Genomic DNA, 18439 nt, shown 5'->3' on the forward strand with positions numbered 1-18439 from the left:
GAGCAACCAGCCATGTTCTCTCTGAAGATGCTAGGGAGCTGTGCCAGGCCTTTCATTATGGCTCACCCTTCTCCAGTAGGACCTCATTCAACTAATTGCATCTGCAATGACCCTATTTCCAAATAAGGTTGAAACCAAGCAGGACCTCTGTCTCTTGTTTATAGAAAAACTTTAGCCTCCTAGGCTTTCCCCAAGTTCCAAAGAGCAGATTTAATCCTAGAGGTGAAAAAAGGCAGAAAGAATGGGAAACAGTCAAGCAAGACAAAATAATAATGCTTTAGCCACTCAACAAACGTCAAGGACCTTTAGTTCCCCCTCAAGGGCTCTAGATAATATCCTGAGCCATGGCCTTTGAGCTGTTTTGCAGATATTGAAATCCCCACCATGTGAAAGAAGTTAACTGCATGCTGCCCACAAACAAGTAGACCCCAGAAGGGTTGTAACCAGAAGGTAGATGATGTTGAGTCCCGATTACCTCACCACCCACCAATCAAAATAGTATCCACAAACTAATCGTGTACCCTGAGACCCTCTCCCTCAGCCTGCCTTTAAGATCTTTTCTCTGATAAAAATAAAAACAAAAATCAAAAACGGGACCGAATTAAACATAAAAACTATTGCACAACAAAGGAAATCATAAACAAAATGAAAAGGCAACCCTCAGAATAGGAGAAAATATTTGCAAATAGAAACTGACCAGGGATTAAACTCCCGGAGTATACAAAGAGCTCATGCAGCTCAAAAAAAAAAAAAAAAATCAAAAAAATTGGCAGAAAACCTAATAGACATTTCTCCAAAGAAGACATATAGATGGCTGAAGGCCCCATGAAGAGATGCTCAACATTCCTAATTATTGCTGTTGTTCAGTCACACAGTCACATCTGACTCTTTGCGACCCCATGGACTGCAGCACATCAAGCTTCCCTGTCCTTCACTATCTCCCAGAGCATGCTCAAACTTATGTCCATTGAGTTGGTGATGCCATCCAACCATCTCATCCTCTGTCGTCCCCTTCCCCTCCTGCCTTCGTCTTTACCAGCATCAGGGTTTTTTACAATAAGTCAGTTCTTCACATCAGGCAGCCAAAGTATTGGAGCTTCAGCATCAATCCTTCCAATGAATACTCAGGACTGATCTTCTTTAGGATGGACTGGTTTGATCTCCTTGCAGTCCAAGGGACTCTCAAGAGTCTTCTCCAACGCCACAGTTCGAAAGCATCAATTCTTCGGCACTCAGCCTTCTTTATGGTCCAACTCTCACATCCATACAAGGCTACTGGGAAAATCATAGCTTTGATTATAAGGACCTTTGTCAGCAAAGTAATGTCTCTGCTTTTTAATATGCTATTTAGATTGGTCATAGCTTTTCTTCCAAGGAGTAAGTGTCTTTTAATTTCATGGCTGCAATCACGATATGCAGTGATTTTGAAGCCCAAGAAAATTATGTCTGTCACTGTTTCCATCATTTCCCCATCTATTTGCCATGAAGTGATGGGATCAGATGCCATGATATTCTTTTTTTGAAAGTTGAGTTTAAGCCAGGTTTTTCACTCTCTTTTACCTTCATCAAGAGGCTATTTAATTCCTCTTTGCTTTCTGCCATAAGGGTGGTATCATCTGTATACCTGAGGTTATTGATATTTCTCCCGACAATCTTGATTCCAGCTTGTGCTTCATCCAGCCTGGCAATTTACATGATGTACTCTGCATATAAGTTAATTTAGCAAGATGACAATACACAGCCTTGCCATACTCCTTTCCCAATTTGGAACCAGTCTGTTGTTCCATGCCCAGTTCTAACTGTTGCTTTTTGACCTGTATACAGGTTTCTCAGGAGGCAGATCAGGCGGTATGTTATTCCCATCTCTTGAAGAATTTTCCATAGTTTATTGTGATCCACACAGTCAAAGGCTTTGACATAGTCAATAAAGCAGAAATAGATGTTTTCCTGGAACTCTCTTGCTTTTTTGATGATCCAGCAAATGTTGGCAATTTGACCTCTGGTTCCTCTGCCTTTTCTAAAACCAACTTGAACATCTGGAAGTTCATGGTTCATGTATTGCTGAAGCCTGGCTTGGAGAACTCTGAGCATTCCTTTACTAGTGTGTGAGATGAGTGCAATTGTGCAGTAGTCTGAGCGTTCTTTGGCATTGCCTTTTTTTGGGATTGGAATGACAACTGACCTTCTCCAGTCCTGTGGCCACTCCTGAGTTTTCCAAATCTGCTGGCATATTGAGTGCATCACTTTCACAGCATCATTTTTTAGGATTTGAAATAGGTCAACTGGAATTCCATCATATCCACTAGCTTTGTTCATAGTGATGCTTCCTAAGGCCCACTTGACTTTACATTTCAGAATATCTGGCTCTAGGTGAGTGATCACACCCCTGTGATTATCTTGGTTGTGAAGATCTTTTTTGTATGGTTCTTCTGTGTATTCTTGCCACCTCTTCTTAATATCTTCTGCTTCTGTTAGGTCCATACCATTTCTGTCCTTTATTGAGTCCATCTTTGCATGAAATGTTCCCTTGGTATCTCTAGTTTTCTTGAAGAGATCTCTAGTCTTTCCCATTCTATTGTTTTCCTCTATTTCTTTTCACTGATCACTGAGGAAGGTTTTCTTATCTGGGGGTTAGGCCTTTAACAAACCAATTTGGAAGGAACATGATTCAACCAATAACATGGATGGAGGAGTTGTTTTCAGTCTCATCCAAGGACTTCTAGCAGGGGTTCCTAACCTCCAGGATTTAATGCCTGATGATCTGAGGTAGAGCTGATGCAATAATAAGAGATATAAAGTTCACAATAAGTGTAATGCACTTGAATCACCCCAAAACCTTCCTCCCACTCCATATCATGCAAAAAATTGTCCTTTAGGAAACTCATCCCTGATGCCAAAAAGGTTGGGGACCACTCCCTTACCCAACCATTAGGAGAAAACCCCTTGTCTCCCCTCATTCCGAGTGATTTGCACATTATATCTGGCGAGGCTACGGAAAATCAGATCAGCTTGAATTGGCTTGAATTCACAAATCCATTGAACACCCCAGGAACTCTTTCCAAGAATAAGATGAGTAAATATTTGGCAGGTGGACCAGTGATCAATCAGTTAGAGTGATGTCAGGACAGGACAGGGTGAGGCAGGGGGCACCTCATTGCCTAGAAGCCTCCTTCTCCCAGGGTCATGTACATGCAGGACCCACACCTGCTCAGACATGAGAAGCATCTCCTCAAATTCTGCCCCTGAGGTGCCTTGTTTGCCTTGCCTGGTCCTTAGCCCACTGCCTGTAGTTATCGGACTAGGAGCTGGTTCCAGCTTTTTCTAGGACCTGCATCAGATCCCAACTCAAGTCTCCATCAAAAGCAAACAAACCAAACCCTCCAATTCAGCTGTGGAAGATGGTTCACACATTCCTGCAATGTGAAATATAAAAATGTAATTGCTAGTGAGGAAGACCCAATAAAGGCGCTTGACTGGTGTGGGAATATTTCATTTCTTTGTAATTTGTTGTAAGCCAGCCTCAGCAAAGAGATCACAAAGCTTTTCTTCTCCATCGTACAGGCTTTGATTTAAATCCAGCCCTCAAAAGACCTGAGGCAATGAAGAAAACTACGGAGTGGGCAAAAGTTACTTTCCATGTATAATTGGAGAAAATTGAATGGATCTTGTTCTGTGGGCCTGTTATTAAAAAGTTTTCCCCAGAAACTTCTTGCAAACAAGTTTGAGAGAAAGCCAACTTCTAAGTGCTGGGGTGCCTATGTCCCTAGAGGGGGCGGTGTAACTTGGCAAATAAAAATGTTTACAGGACGCTTTGGTTTTATATGAAGCAACAACATTGATTTAGGGAACAAACACTAAAGCTTTCTTTAGTTCCTGGCAACTCTCCTCTTTAATCACAGGAAGCAAACAAGGAGAGCTGCATTGCTGTAACGGAGAATAATCAATAGAAGATGTGTGACTCAGATGGGTGTCTGCAGTCAGCTTAAAAGGGAACTTAGCTATGTTTACAGGTATGCACTGAGGATGCTCTGGTGCAATTACACCGTGGCCAGGAGATTCGTGGAAAACCACCCCCTCCAAAATGGTCAGGCAGAAATCCATCTGGGGACACACCCAGGCAACCACAACCCCAGTGGGATCTTGCCTTACAAACAGTCGGTGGGGGGGCTTCCCTGGTGGTCCAGGGGCTAAAACCCCATACTCCCAATGTAGCAGGCCCAGGTTCAATCCCTGGTCAGGGAACTAGATTCCACAGGCCACAACTATGAGTTTGCAAGCTACAACTAAAGATGCCACATGCTGCTAAGACTCAGTGCAGCCACATAAATAAATAAATATATATTTTTAAAATAGTCAACATGATGCCAAAATCCACAAGAAGGGCTATGTGAGAACAGAAGTGTTTCCCCAAAGAACTTCCGGCAGCAGGGCCCCCACTCAGGAGACTTCAGAGTCCAAGCTCTTCCACTGATGCTCAACAGAGAAGGGAGGGTGAGGCTCAGAAAAGGGTGGGGGAAAGGGGCAAAGCGAGGCTCCAGGACCAGTGAGCCGTTCATCCAGGACGGCCCTGCAGCTTCCTCAGCTGGCCTGGCCAGCCGGAGGCTGCATACCACGGGTGTAAAAAGATATGCAGGGTCACACTCCCCCAAGGGAGTGTCCAGCTCAGCAGGGGACAGTCGTGTGTGCACCACCTACAATAAAGAGGTGCCGTGGTGTTCAGGAACACCACAGGAAACAGGAGCGGGGAGGCTTCTGTGGGCTTCAGAAGAAGGTGAGTCTGTCAAGGAGCTCCTCAGACCAAAAGATGGCCAGAGGAAGGCTGAGAGGTCTGGGAATACACCGCCAAGGTTTGCAGAAGGCAAACCACTCACTCTGTGGATGGAAAATCAAAACAGGGTCAGTGTTGCTAAAAGAGCCCCTGCAAGGGACTCCGCCCGGGTAGAGTTGGACTTGCTGACCTGAACTGGCTCATCCAGAACATCTGACAGAAACTCGGGACAGTCCACCTCCCTGTCAGAACCCCCACCTTGAGACAGCGTGTGACTCAGTGAAGACAAATATTTTCTGACCAGCACCAGTCATGACCCTCTGTCTGCGTAAGCCCCTGACTCTTTCTCTTCCTTGAAATGCTCTTTCCAGGCTATCCAACTCTTGTTTCCCCAACTGCAATTCTTAAGATGCTCAAGTAAATTTTTTCTTCTTTACAGCCTCTTGCATTATCATCATCATCATTACGATTATTATTTGGGTTGACAATTAATAGAGCACAAGGGTTAGAGCTGAAGGAGTAGATCCCACATGGAGTTAGGTTTGTTCTCTGTTACATTTTCTTTGTGCTGCTGGGGCTGAAAGATAGAAGTGCAGAGGCTGCAGGGTAGGAACATGTGTGCACTGAGGCTGGCCACTCCTGCCAACTCACAACAGCCCCACAAACACGGCCTTCTGGGGCTGCCGGGCCACCTGCAGGGAAGCCCGTCGTTCTGTCCAAGGAGCAGTGTCTCCGGTCGGTCTCCATCACATTGACTCATCAATTTCCTTCATGGCACCACCTCCACCTGCACTGGCCCCACCCCTCGCCTGTCACCTGTCTCCTCCACAAGGATGCCCCCTGCCCCAGGATCCAGACCTCACCTGCCGGGGTCTGGCTCAGTGTCTGGAGGAGATGCCTGGCTGACCCCACCCTGAGATCTCCATGGCAGCCCCTCGTCTGATCTGACGACGTGAAGCTCCTCCTCATTTCCACGTAACACAGGGGTTATGGAAAATGAGAAAGCACAGATGCTAACTGACGGAGAAGAGGCCCAGCTGACTCCTCGAGGACCTGAGGCTGTGGTCCTCAGTGATCCCCAGCCTCCTGGTTCTGCCTTTGGGAGACCGTATCCCTGGCCAGGGACTATGGGCAGACTCTAGGACCTGAGGGCAGCCACCAGCTCCCAGCCAGCAAGAAGCCAGCACCTTACACATGCCGCCACCAGGAAATGCATTCCAACAGTGACTGAGGAACTTGGGTGCAGATTCATCCCCCATCCATCCTTCAGATGGATCTTTCATCCTTCAGACACAGCCCAGCCAACAGGGTGATGGCAGCCTCATGTGGAACACCTCGCAGAGGACCCAGCTAAGCCGTGCCCAAACCCCTGACCAACAGAAGCTGAGAGATAACACATGGGTGTGTCATTTTAAACAGCTAAATGTGTGGCCATCTGTTACAGTGCAATGAAAACTAATACAAAAAACAACAGACCCAAAATGCTAAGGCCACAGCTGGCCATGGGCCAGGGCAGGAAGGCCAGTGTGTAAGCTGTGAGTGACACGTGAAGGCTCCTGAGCCAGGGCTGGCTTGTATAAGCAAACGACGGACGACAGCTCCAGAAAACAGGCCCTGAGGGAGGAGCTCTTCAAACCCCGACTCGTTCACTTATTCCACCTACTCTCCCTGAACAAGGCAGACACGGCACTCCCTAGGGAGGTCACAATCCATGGCCCTTCTTTAAGTAACTTGAGTGGCTAGCCTCCCTCACATTCTGCACTTCATCCAGGCCTGACACCTGCTTAGTTTTATGTGGCAACCCACTCCAGTACTTTTGCCTGGAAAATCCCAGGGACAGAGGAGCCTGGTGGGCTACAGTCCATGGGGTCACAAAGAGTTGGACACGACTGAGCAACAGCACAGACAAATGCAGGTGGTGAGGCTGAACTATGCTCAGCACGTATTTGTTAGATGGAACAGAAGGGGTTCACAGACTTCCTGCCTATGGCTTGGTTTTCAGGTATTTTTTCAGTAACATCTGCTCTCTGGGGCCCCCTTTTCACCACCATCTTCTGCTCCCCTTGGTCACTCCTCTACCACCAAACATTTGAAGAAGGGATGAGAGACAGGGAAGAAAAGGCAGAAACAGCCACAGCACTGGCAGCGCTCCTGCTGACGTTCCCATGTGACATTTCCTCCGAGAAGCAGTGAGTTTCTCCATTATAACAAATGCTTTCTGATTATCTGTAATATCCCAGAGATTTCTTTGGAACATTAGGTCAAAGCTACTCCGCAGTTTCATATAAATCCACTGATTAAGGGAATATACCCAAGATCTGGGATGTGATGATGACTATGATTTACTGACAGATGTAACCACAGATGACCTCGAGGATGGGGGAAAAATACATAGGTTTTTTTTACAGCTGAAGGCAAGTACATTTCCAAAGGAGAACAAGGGCACCAAGTGGAGTGAAAAGAGGTTTTGAGAATCAAGAGAAGAGCAGGCAGTAAAAAAAAAAAAAAGAAAGAAAGAAAAGAAATGTCTAGATGCTCAAGATGCTTTCAGAAGCCTTCTCCAGGTGCAGCAGGAGAGGCAGGCAAATCTAGATGATGCTGATAAGGTGAAAGCGACTTCTTACAGACAAGAGGGGGCAAGAGGCTCCCCTCAAGCCTACAGCCACACCCCTCCAGATCAGCGTGTCTGTCCTGACTGAAGGACCTGGTCACACAGCAGTGGAGATGAACATCTACCAAAATCCATCAATTTTGAGCAGGAACCACCCAATCTCTTTGCTTGTTGTTGGTGTTTAATCGCTAAGTTGTGTTCAATTCTTTGTGACCCCATGGACTGTAGCCCACGTGGCTCCTCTGTCCATGGGACTTTTCAGGCAAGAATACTGGTGGGAGGGCATTGCCATTTCTTTCTCCAGGGGATCTTCCTGGACCAGGGATCAAATGTGGGTCTCCTGCGTTGGCAGGTGGGTTCTTTACCACTGAGCCACCGGGGAAGCCTTCTCTTTGCTCAGCCCTGCAATAAACCTTTCTGTGCTGCAAAAAAGAAAGGGAGGAAGGAAGGAAAGAAGGAAGAAATAAAGAAAGCAAGAGTGAGGGGGAGAGAGTGGGGGAGGGAGGGAGAGATGAAAAAAGAAAGAAAGAAGGAAACTAAGAATGTTGGTGGGAATGCAAACTAGTACAGCCACTATGGAAAACAGTGTGGAGATTCCTTAAAAAACTGGAAATAGAACTGCCATATGACCCAGCAATCCCACTTCTGGGCATACACACTGAGGAAACCAGATCTGAAAGAGACACGTGCACCCCAATGTTCATCACAGCACTGTTTATAATAGCCAGGACATGGAAGCAACCTAGATGCCCATCAGCAGATGAATGGATAAGGAAGCTGTGGTACATATACACCATGGAATATTACTCAGCCGTTAAAAAGAATTCATTTGAACCAGTTCTAATGAGATGGATGAAACTGGAGCCCATTATACAGAGTGAAGTAAGCCAGAAAGATAAAGAACATTACAGCATACTAACACATATATATGGAATTTAGAAAGATGGTAACGACAACCCTTTATGCAAAACAGAAAAAGAGACACAGAAATACAGAACAGACTTTTGAACTCTGTGGGAGAAAGTGAGGGTGGGATGTTTCGAAAGAACAGCATGTATACTATCTATGGTGAAACAGATCACCAGCCCAGGTGGGATGCATGAGACAAGTGCTTGGGCCTGGTGCACTGGGAAGACCCAGAGGAATCGGGTGGAGAGGGAGGTGGGAGGGGGGATCGGGATGGGGAATACGTGTAAATCTATTGCTGATTCATGTCAATGTATGACAAAACCCACTGAAAAAATAAAAATAAAAAAAAAGAATAAAAAAAAATGTTTGAAAAAGTGGTAAAAAAAAAAAAGGAAATCCACCAAGTGGACAGGGTCCCACGTGGCCTCTCCAGATAGTGTCCCCAACAGAAACCCTCCTGGGCAGGTTCCCCCAGAAGGATGTGCCCTCTCGGTGACTCTGGACCGTGAGCACCTTTCTAGGAAGCCTGGTTGGACATACTTCTGAGATCATTTCGCTCCGCACAGACCTGGGCCTGGTGGTATGTGATGCTGCTTCTATCTGATGCTGACATCACTGGTTGCAGAGGACAGGGGGAAGGGCCACGCCCTTTGACCCAGGGGTGGTGGAGAGAGAGGTCTCCAGAAACTCCTTCTCAAACTTCAGAGCACAGAGCTCTCTCCTCCAAGATGCCAGTGCCACACTGAGGAGACTTCCTTCACCTGCTTCAAGACCATAGCCCGCAGTTCTGACACCTGAGTGACATTTTGAGGTTGTTTAAAGGAGAAGTTACAAATAGAAACAATTTGGGTCTCTTGACACCTGTGAAATGATCGGTGCTTTTGCAATTATTTATGGGAAACTCGGAGATCATTTGCCAACTATTTTCTCAGAGATGGCTGACAGTCAAATGAAATGAGAGCTTTGCAACTTGTTTTTCTCCCCTTCTCTCTGTCTCTTTCTTTTTCCTTTTCCTTTCATTAAATCGCTTGTTCAGGAAAGCCAGGACTAAGTGTGATGAGACATGAAAGCTTCCAGTTGGGAAGAACTTGTCTTTTTTATGGTTTGGAATAAAATCAAGGAGGCTGGATGGAGAGCAGCCTTGTGATACTCATGACACAGCTGGTGGGTCCACCTCACTTCACCTCCTCTGCCCTTCACTCCCTCAACCATAGCCTCTGCCTGTCAAGGTCCCCCTCCAGGCAGAAGTCTCTGACATGGGTCACTTTACCCACATGTGTGTCTTCAGTCTACGGGCCCTTTCACCCCCAGGCTGTCACTCATGGAAGGTCCTCAGGAAAATGGTGGGCTTTCCAGGCAGGCATCTCAGCCCCTGCCAACCAACCACAGCCTGGAGCACCCAGCACCAAATAAACACACGCCAGAGAGGGCCTGGCCTGCAAAGAGGACCACGAGGCTAGATGAGGGAGAGGGCTGGGTGGGAAGAGGAGTCCTGCCCCTCTGAGCTCTGTTCTGAACATCCTGAAAGTCAAAGCAGTTCCCTCAGGCTGGGATGTCAAAGATGATGGTGGTTGGGTATCTTCTACTTGAGAGTTACATTCCGAAATGTCTGAGCAGAGGGCTCTGTGGTGTGGCATGGACTGATGTCTGGCACCAAACCTGCAACTGATAAGGAAGAAAAAAGGTTGAAGGACAGACACTCCCCAACTTCAAAACTTCCCACAAAGTTACATTGATCAAGGCAGTGTGGTACAGGCATAAGGATAGACATACAGATCAATGGAATAGAATCCAGAGTCCAGAAATAACCCTTTACACTGATGGTCAATTGATTTCAACAAGGGTGCCAACACCATTCAATGGAGAAAGGGTAATATTTTCAACAAACAATGCTGGGGTAACTGGATGTCCACATGCACAATAAAAATTTCCCCCTACTTCATGTCACAATACTCAGATTAACTTGAATCAAAGACCTAAATGTCAGAACCAAAACACTCATTCTCTTAGAAGAAAACATAGAAGTAAATCTCACGACTTGGGTTAGGAAGTACCTTCTCAGATATGATACCAAAAGCACAAGTGACAAAAGAGAAAATGAGGTAAATTAGATCTCATTTGTATTTGTATTTCAAAGGCCGCACTATCGAGAGGGTTAAAAGACAAACCAGAGGACAGGGGAAATGTTTGCACAAGCTGTATCTGATACAGGACTTTTATCCAGGTACGTACAGAACCCAACTCAACAAAGAAAAGATACCAGTTAGAAAACAGGCAGTCTTTGAGTAGATATGTCTCTGAAGAGGATACACCAATGGCCAATTAGCACAAGACGGTCAACTCCATTAGCCATTAATGAAAATGCAAATTAAAGCCACGCCATACCTAAGCACAGGTTCCTGACAAAGTTTGTAGGTTCAGGTGACTCAGCTTTTAAAGCCCTACTCGCTGGTCACCCCAGTGAAAGGTAAAGGGGCAGGGTGCAGGTCACAGGGGCATCAGCCTCCACAACCAAAACTAATGGTGACCATCACCCTCTGTGGACCTAAAGGGGGTGTGGGTGACCCCATGTGGTGCCCCTCTGCCCCCGAGGATGGGCAGCAGGTATTTCAGGACAGAGCCCTGGACGGGCTCAAGAGTCTGCCTCTGCCCCCTGCTTGACCTTGGTCAGCACTGTCCCTCCCTGGGCCGAGGCCAATTATCTGTGAAAGACAGACAGTCTTGGACAAGGTGACCTGGGGTCCCTTCCAGCTCATACACCCTCATTCTGCACTCGCTGCTGCTCTTGGTGACTCAAAGCCATCACTTGCAGCCTGCAAAGTGGTCATCCCCAAGTCCCCAACAGCAAAGCACAGCTAATTAAAGGCTGGTGATGTCAAGACACTGCAAGCCAGAGACACACATGGGTTATTTTTGAAAAAGTCCATCTCTCCTGACTCACAAGAGCTTCCTGCCAGAATGTCAGGACAGCGGCAAAACCACCCACCCCGAAGCCCCAGAGCTGGGCAAGGCCTTCTGGCTTGGTCCTGAGCCCACTCTGTGGAGCGCACAGGCTTCCGGACCAGGCGAGGATGAACAGCAGCTGCTTGACCCCGGGAAATAAGCCATCAGCTAACTTCTCACACTCAGAGACCCACCCACACAGTGGAGTCCTACCCCAAGGCCACAGACAGAGAGCCCAGAACCAAGGTCACCTCCGAAGCTGACTGAGCTTCTTAGTGGTGGTTTCGTCATTCAGTCATGTCTGACTCTTGCAACACCATGAACTGTAGCCTGCCAGGTTCCTCTGTCCATGGCATTCCCCAGGCAAGAATATTGGAGTGGATTGCCATTTCCTTCTGCAGGGAATCTTCCTGACCCAGGGATCAAATCTGGGTCTCCTGCTTGGCAGGTAGATTCTTTACCACTGAGCCACCTAGGAAGCCTGAGCCCCCATGTAACCATTGCCAAAAGCCCCCTGATAATCACCTATAGGCTTCCTCATTTCAAATAAGGCAAGAAAGCCCACCCCAGTAGAACCCTATAGCGCCCTAACCAGTCACCTAATGCCAACCTTCCAGCAGGAATTTTTCTTTGTCTTGAGGCTATAAAAATTGGCTACTAACCCACAGAAAGCATCGACATTCCCTGGCCTGTCAGGAGGTCAGCCCACTGTGCTTGCAGAGCCCTCATCATCTCTGTTCTCTGTTAATAAACTCACTCCTCTCTGCAATACTTTGTGTCTGGAAATTCCCAAGCCGAGTTCAGACTTCCTCAACACACACACCCATCACCCCTCAAGTCAAAAACACCTCCCAGGATGCAAACTAGTACAGCCGTTATGGAGGACAGTGTGGAGATCTCTTAAAAAACTGGAAATAGAACTGCCATGTGACCCAGCAATCCCACTGCTGGGCACACACTCCAAGGAAACCAGATCTGAAAGAGACACGTGTACCCCAGTGTTCATCGCAGCACTGTTTATAACAGCCAGGACATAGAAGCAACCTAGATGCCCATTAGCAGACAAATGGATAAGAAAGCTGTGGTACATATACACAATGGAATATTACTCAGCCATTAAAAAGAATGCATTTGAATCAGTTCTAATGAGGTGGACGAAACTGGAGCCCATTATACAGAGTGAAGTAAGCCAGAAAGAAAAACACCAATACAGCATACTAACACATATATAAGGAATTTAGAAAGATGGTAACGATAACCCTATATGCAAGACAGCAAAAGAGACACAGATGAATAGAACAGTCTTTTGGACTCTGTGGGGGAAGGCAAGGGTGGGATGGTCTGAGAGAATAGCATTGAAACATATATATTATCATATGTGAAACAGATCACCAGTTCAGGTTTGATGCATGAGACAGGGTGCTCAGGGCTGGTGCACTGGGATGACCCAGAGGGATGGGATGGGCAGGGAGGTGGGAGGGGGGGTTCAGGATGGGGAACGCATGTAAACCCATGGCTGATTCATGTCAATGTATGGAAAAACCACTACAATATTGTAAAGTAATTAGCTCCAATTAAAATAAATAATTTTTTTTTAAAAAAAGAAAAAAAAAAAAACACTTCCCAGCACAGAAGTGCCTGATATTGACTTCATCCTCCCTAGCGAGAGCTGTCCAACACGGCAGCGCCTGGAAGAATGGGCAGAGTGACTGAGGTCGGGCACCCCCAGCTGACCAGCCATCTGACCGACACTCCCTATCAAGCTTTCAATCCCTGAGATGAAAAGATCAAAGCCATTTTTGCATCATCCCAGTGCACGGAAAAGAGTCTTTTTATCAGCCACACCCACCTGCCTATTTGCATTCATTTCTGTTCCACAAACTCATTTCTATTGAAAAAACTTCAGGAGATAGCAGAGGATAGGAAAGCCTGGCATGTTGCAGTCACAAACAGTCGGACACGACTTGGTGACTGAACAACAACAAAATCTGTCCCACAGGTGTTGCATGGAGAACCCAGCGGAAGAAGGATGCCAGCCAAGTGACGCTTCAGAATGGTGCTGGGTCGTCTCACTCTCAGTCTGTCAGCGAGACAAGGTCTCAGAATGGGATCGTTGGCCGCCTCCAGCAATACTACAGTCCATTTGAGACGACATCTTTTATTGATTTCACTTTGCTACGCTCCACTGTTCCACCAGGATACCTGAAGCTAATACCTCATCCGATGTGAGATCACGAACTCCAAGGGGGCCCCACACTCCCCAGGAGGGAGGACCATGATAAAAGGAAAGAGAAGGGCCATTTCTTAACTTTAAGAGCATCACCCTCCTGAGACTTCCCTGGGAGTCCAGTGGTTAAGACTGCACTGCCAAAGCAGGGGGCATGGGTTCTATCCTTGGTCGGAGAACTAGGATTCCACATGCCTTGTGGCCAAAATAAATGAAAAAAAGAGCATCACCCTCCTACTCAGCTGAATTCAACCAGCTGTTGAGTACCCAGGTCCTGGCACATGCACAGAGGAAGCTAAAACCGCTCAACTCCAAAAGGACACAAAGCAAGGGAATTAGGTCTCTGTTAGTGGCCCCAGGGGAGGCATCTGCTCATCACACAGCTGGGATCTGTACTCTGGGTGCACGGCTTGGCAAGTATGCCTGAGGATGGCCGTACACCCTGGCAGGGGACCACTCTGTCCCAAACCAAGGAGGGGGCATTTTCCTGGAGGCAGGCTCATCAGAGGAGGTGGATGTGGGAGTCCTTCGGTTCCCTCCATGACATTTCCAAGGCTCAATTATTTGCAGGGTGAAGGGAAGGTATAGGTCCCACCCATAATAACTGCATTCCCATTGTGTGCCAGGAACATAATAAATCCTCTGGTTTCATTTTCACAGAAGCCCAGAGAAGGAGGTCTCCCCAGGTAAATGGGGGGAGCACAGGGGGCTTTTCCTGTGTCTGCTTCTCCCCAGCTGTCTCAGCGCAAAATGTTCGACATGCCAAGGTAGCCGATATTGAGGACACCCATTCTGCTTGTTGTTGCTGTTCAGTGGCTCAGTTGTGTCCGACTCTTTGTGACCCCCATGGACTGCAGCACGCCAAGCTTCGGTCCTTCACTATCTCCCGGAGTTTGCTCAAACTCATGTCCATCGAGTCGGTGATGCCACCCAACCATCTCATCCTCTGTTGTCCCCTTCTCCTCCCACCTTCAATCTTTCCCAAACTGAAATGAGTTGGTACTTTTCCAATGAGTTGGTACCTTCACCAATATCTGGTAAAGGATGAATTCCACCATCCAGGTGAGAAAAGCAGATGGCTTCCATCCGCCTCAAGCAGAGGTGGGAAGAGGAGGTGGGCTAGGAGCCATTGGGGGTGGGGAGTGCCTGGGTGGACCCAATGGGGACGTGGGGAAGAGGGTGCAGACAGGTGATGTCCAAGTGATGACCTGGGGACAGGGGTGGGGGTAGAACAGAGTGTTGGTTCAGAGAGACGAGTTAAACTTTGGGCAAATTGAGTTCAAGGGCTGCAAGCCAGCAGGTGGGTAACAGAGAAAGACATCAGCATTTGATAAAAAACAGAAACCCTCCCAGGTGTCCAGCCCTGCACCAGCCCATCCATGTGCGGGTGTGTGAATGTGGATGAAACAGGACACTCAGTACGTGGCATCTATGAACTATGACTTCTGTCTGCATTTATTTCTCCGTGGAGGTTAAGGGCCCAAGAGAACATCATGTAATTCCATTTCCCATGCAGCTCCCAGCTGTGCTTCCTGGTCTTTCCCAGAGAGATCGTCGCCTACCAGTTCAGGCAGGTAGAAAAGCTTGCTGAAAAGTCTAAAAGCCTCTATCTCAGCCTTCAGCTCAGAAACTTCCAGTAGATGAGCAGAGATGGAGACAGGCAGGAGGAGCAGAGGAGGAGGTGGCTGGGAGGAGTCAGAAGAGGGTGGGAGGTCCCGTTTGCCTCCTTGAGCTGCTCTCTGCTTTGAAAAGTGAAAGAATGGCTCCCAAAGCGCAAACTCCTGCTCTGGAGAACAGGAAGCCAAGAAGGCTGGTGATACCCTTATGTGGGATAACTGATGCCTGAGAAAAACCAGAAATTCGATCCACCCCAGGATTCCTGGCTCCCAATCCAGGCTGTCACCACTGCAGATCTGCAGAGCTGCAGGGGCTAAGAGGCACAGGTTCTTGAAGCTGGCTGCCTCAAATCAAGCCCCTCTGCCACTCGGCCTGTTTCCAGAGAGTCACCGTGGTCTCCACCTCAGTTGTCAGTGCCCCGACCCCTGCTGCTCCCCATTGGCAAGTGATTAAAAAATGGGCCAAATTATCACCGATACGATGTGCATCACGAAAACAAATTAAGTCTAACATTTGTGCGGTGACAGCTGACCTTTGCATGATGAAAATGAACGGCTGTGAAATGAGCCAGATTAAAGACATTTAACTTAATGGAGGGAGCAATCTCCAAAGCCTGGACAAGTCTTTGGAGAAACCAGTCCTGGCAAACCCGAAGGAGAGACACAGTCATTCACACCCACAGCCTATTTGCCACCTGCTGGCCTGAAGAGCAGCCACTGGCTGAGGAGAAGGTTGAGGGCACCGACTTCCTGACCCACGGAAACAGGATAACCTCTGGGCACTGCTGAACAGACTCACCCTCAGCCCCCAAACATTAGCCTCCGCTCCCAGGTGCTTGTGTGGAATTTGAAGTATAGGGCCTTTAGCTCCATCCTCCTGCGATGGTCCCTTAATTATGCAGGACAGTCCTCAGAGCTCCAGGGACAGAAGCAGCCCTTAGGGCCATCCCCCTTCCCAGCAAAGATGGAGAGAATGATGCCCCCTGGCATCTGTGTAGTTGCAGTGCTCCCCAGGAGCTCAGAGCACTTTGCAGACAAACATCTTCATCTTCACCAAGCCACCTCCTTCCCAGAGCATTTCAACTGGAATTTAGGCTTAAAATGTATGAGGGGAATACATTTGGGACCCTTTCCAAGAAGTTGCTCCTGACTCTCCCGTGCATGGAACCATGGGCAGGTTCTGCTCTTGAGAAACATACACAACAGTTTGCAGCTGTGCCCTCAAGACACCTTTGCTGGGCATGCAGGGAAAGTGGCTGACAGTCAGGTCTCCCTGAGGATCAGAGGTTCTTGTGACAGCACCTCCTTTGCTGTGTTGCCTGGTCATTCAGGGGCTGCCCTTTGCTTGAGAAATTAACGGTTATCAAAGATTTGACCCTTGATGATGCTGTTGATGCTGCTGATGGTGATGGTGATGGTGATGACATTGATGATGATGATGATAAAGAGGCGGAAGAGGCACAGTAATGGCTAAAATCTGTTGAGGACTTACTATGAATACAAAATACAAAGATGATTTTGCATCTGCCCCAGGAGGTAAGGGCTTGTTAAAGGTTGCACCTCCCTCCCAAAGATATATTGAAGCTCTAACCCCCAGCACTTGTGAATGTGACCTTGTTGGGAAACAGGATCATTGCAGTTAAAGACGAGGTCATTGGGTAGCCCTAATCCAACATGACTGGCATCTTCATAAGAAGAGGAGAGAGACATGCTAAGACAAGACAGCCATGTGAACACAAAGGAAGAGGCTGAAATGGACCCTTTATCCAAAGCTCAGGGACATCCAGTTTTTTGTGTTTTTACAGGAGTATAGAATTTGCGGTATGTGCCTTCCTGTACTCTCTAAGCTTACATGGTAGCCAGGGTCACAGACATTTCAGTCTCAGGGTGTCATGGTGGCTCCAGAACTGAGACATGATAACTGGGCTTGTTGGACCTGTCTGTTCCCTGGCTCCCAAAGCCCCTCACCACCTGCTACTCTTACAGGAGGCAGTGTGCTGAGCAGGGCTCTCACCTGGGGGTGGAGCCATGGCCAGGTAAGGGCTCTCTATCTCACCTGGGGGTGGAGCCATGGCCAGGTAAGGCACTCTCTGCAGAGGAGACAGCAACACATTTAATCCCATCAGATGGACCAAGACCAACTAGGCTAATTACCCCCAGAGGGGATTTACTCTGTAAGTATAACTTTTAAAGAAAAAATATGACACAAAACTTAAGCCTAAGGAAATCCTATCTGTGACCTTACTAGTTTCTGTAACTTGAAGAACAACAGCCACAATTGAGTTTTTCTAACCAATCTGATTTCTGCCGAAGCTTTGACTATTATTGTTCACTTTTGATAGAAAGGACTTAAAAGTGTGATAGGAATTTTCCTGCCTTATTCATGTCGGTAGCATGTGGCCTGAGGACCACGGTGCTAGAAAGGGTGACCAGGCCGTGCACCCAGTTGACTGTGACCTATAAAAGTGCAGTGCCCGGGACCCTCTGCTCTTCTCCCCCTGTGCTCACTCACACCCTTCCCAGGACACCAAGTCCAGCCTCCTCCAGAAGCCTCCCTGGCCAGCCCAGGTGGAGCTCCATTTACGCTGACAGCCACTGTCCGGTTCTGGGTCATCATCCCCACTGCTCATCACTCCCACTGCATTTGTCACTTAATGCCCTGGGACTGGCACAAGTGGGCTAAGTGAAACCATGAATGGATGAATCAGAAAGTCCTCAAGGATGTCAGATTTCCTTTGCTTTCTTTGTGGGACACAGCCCTGAGCTGAGCAGGTGCAGCCCTCTGACACCCCAGATAATCTGTTTCTGTCTCTAGCAAGCTCTTCTCATGTGGCTACTTGTCCTGGAGAGGGTGGATAAATATCTGCCTCTTCAGAACATGTGTTCCTTGGACAAAAAGACCGTGTCTCAGTAATAATTTATTTTTCTCTCCATAAAATGCCACTCAGATAGCAGGTGGTCCAATCATTTTGTTAAGTGAACAGGGTGTAGCAACAGAGGCATTTTGGTTCTCTGACTGCACTGAGGTTAGCTTGACACTCACGGGAAGCAGAAGGCACAGGTCTGGTTCTACCTGCAGAGCCAGTGGGAGGTGGCTGCTATTGAGTGTAAAGAGCCAAAAGGACCTTCTTTTCAGTACTATTTCCCCCTTTTACTTCTCCCAAAGCCTTCCTCACTATTGTGATGGTGATGATGATGATGGTCATAGTGATGATAATGATGGTAACACTGGTGATGGTGATAATGATGGTGATGATGGTGATGATGGTGATAGTGATGATGGTGATGCTGGTGGTGCTTGATGATGATGATGGTGATGATGATAATGATAGTGATTATGGTGATGAAGAGGATGATAATGATGA

Source organism: Cervus elaphus, chromosome 14, assembly GCF_910594005.1.
Source record: "Cervus elaphus chromosome 14, mCerEla1.1, whole genome shotgun sequence".
Taxonomy (NCBI): Eukaryota; Metazoa; Chordata; class Mammalia; order Artiodactyla; family Cervidae; genus Cervus; species Cervus elaphus.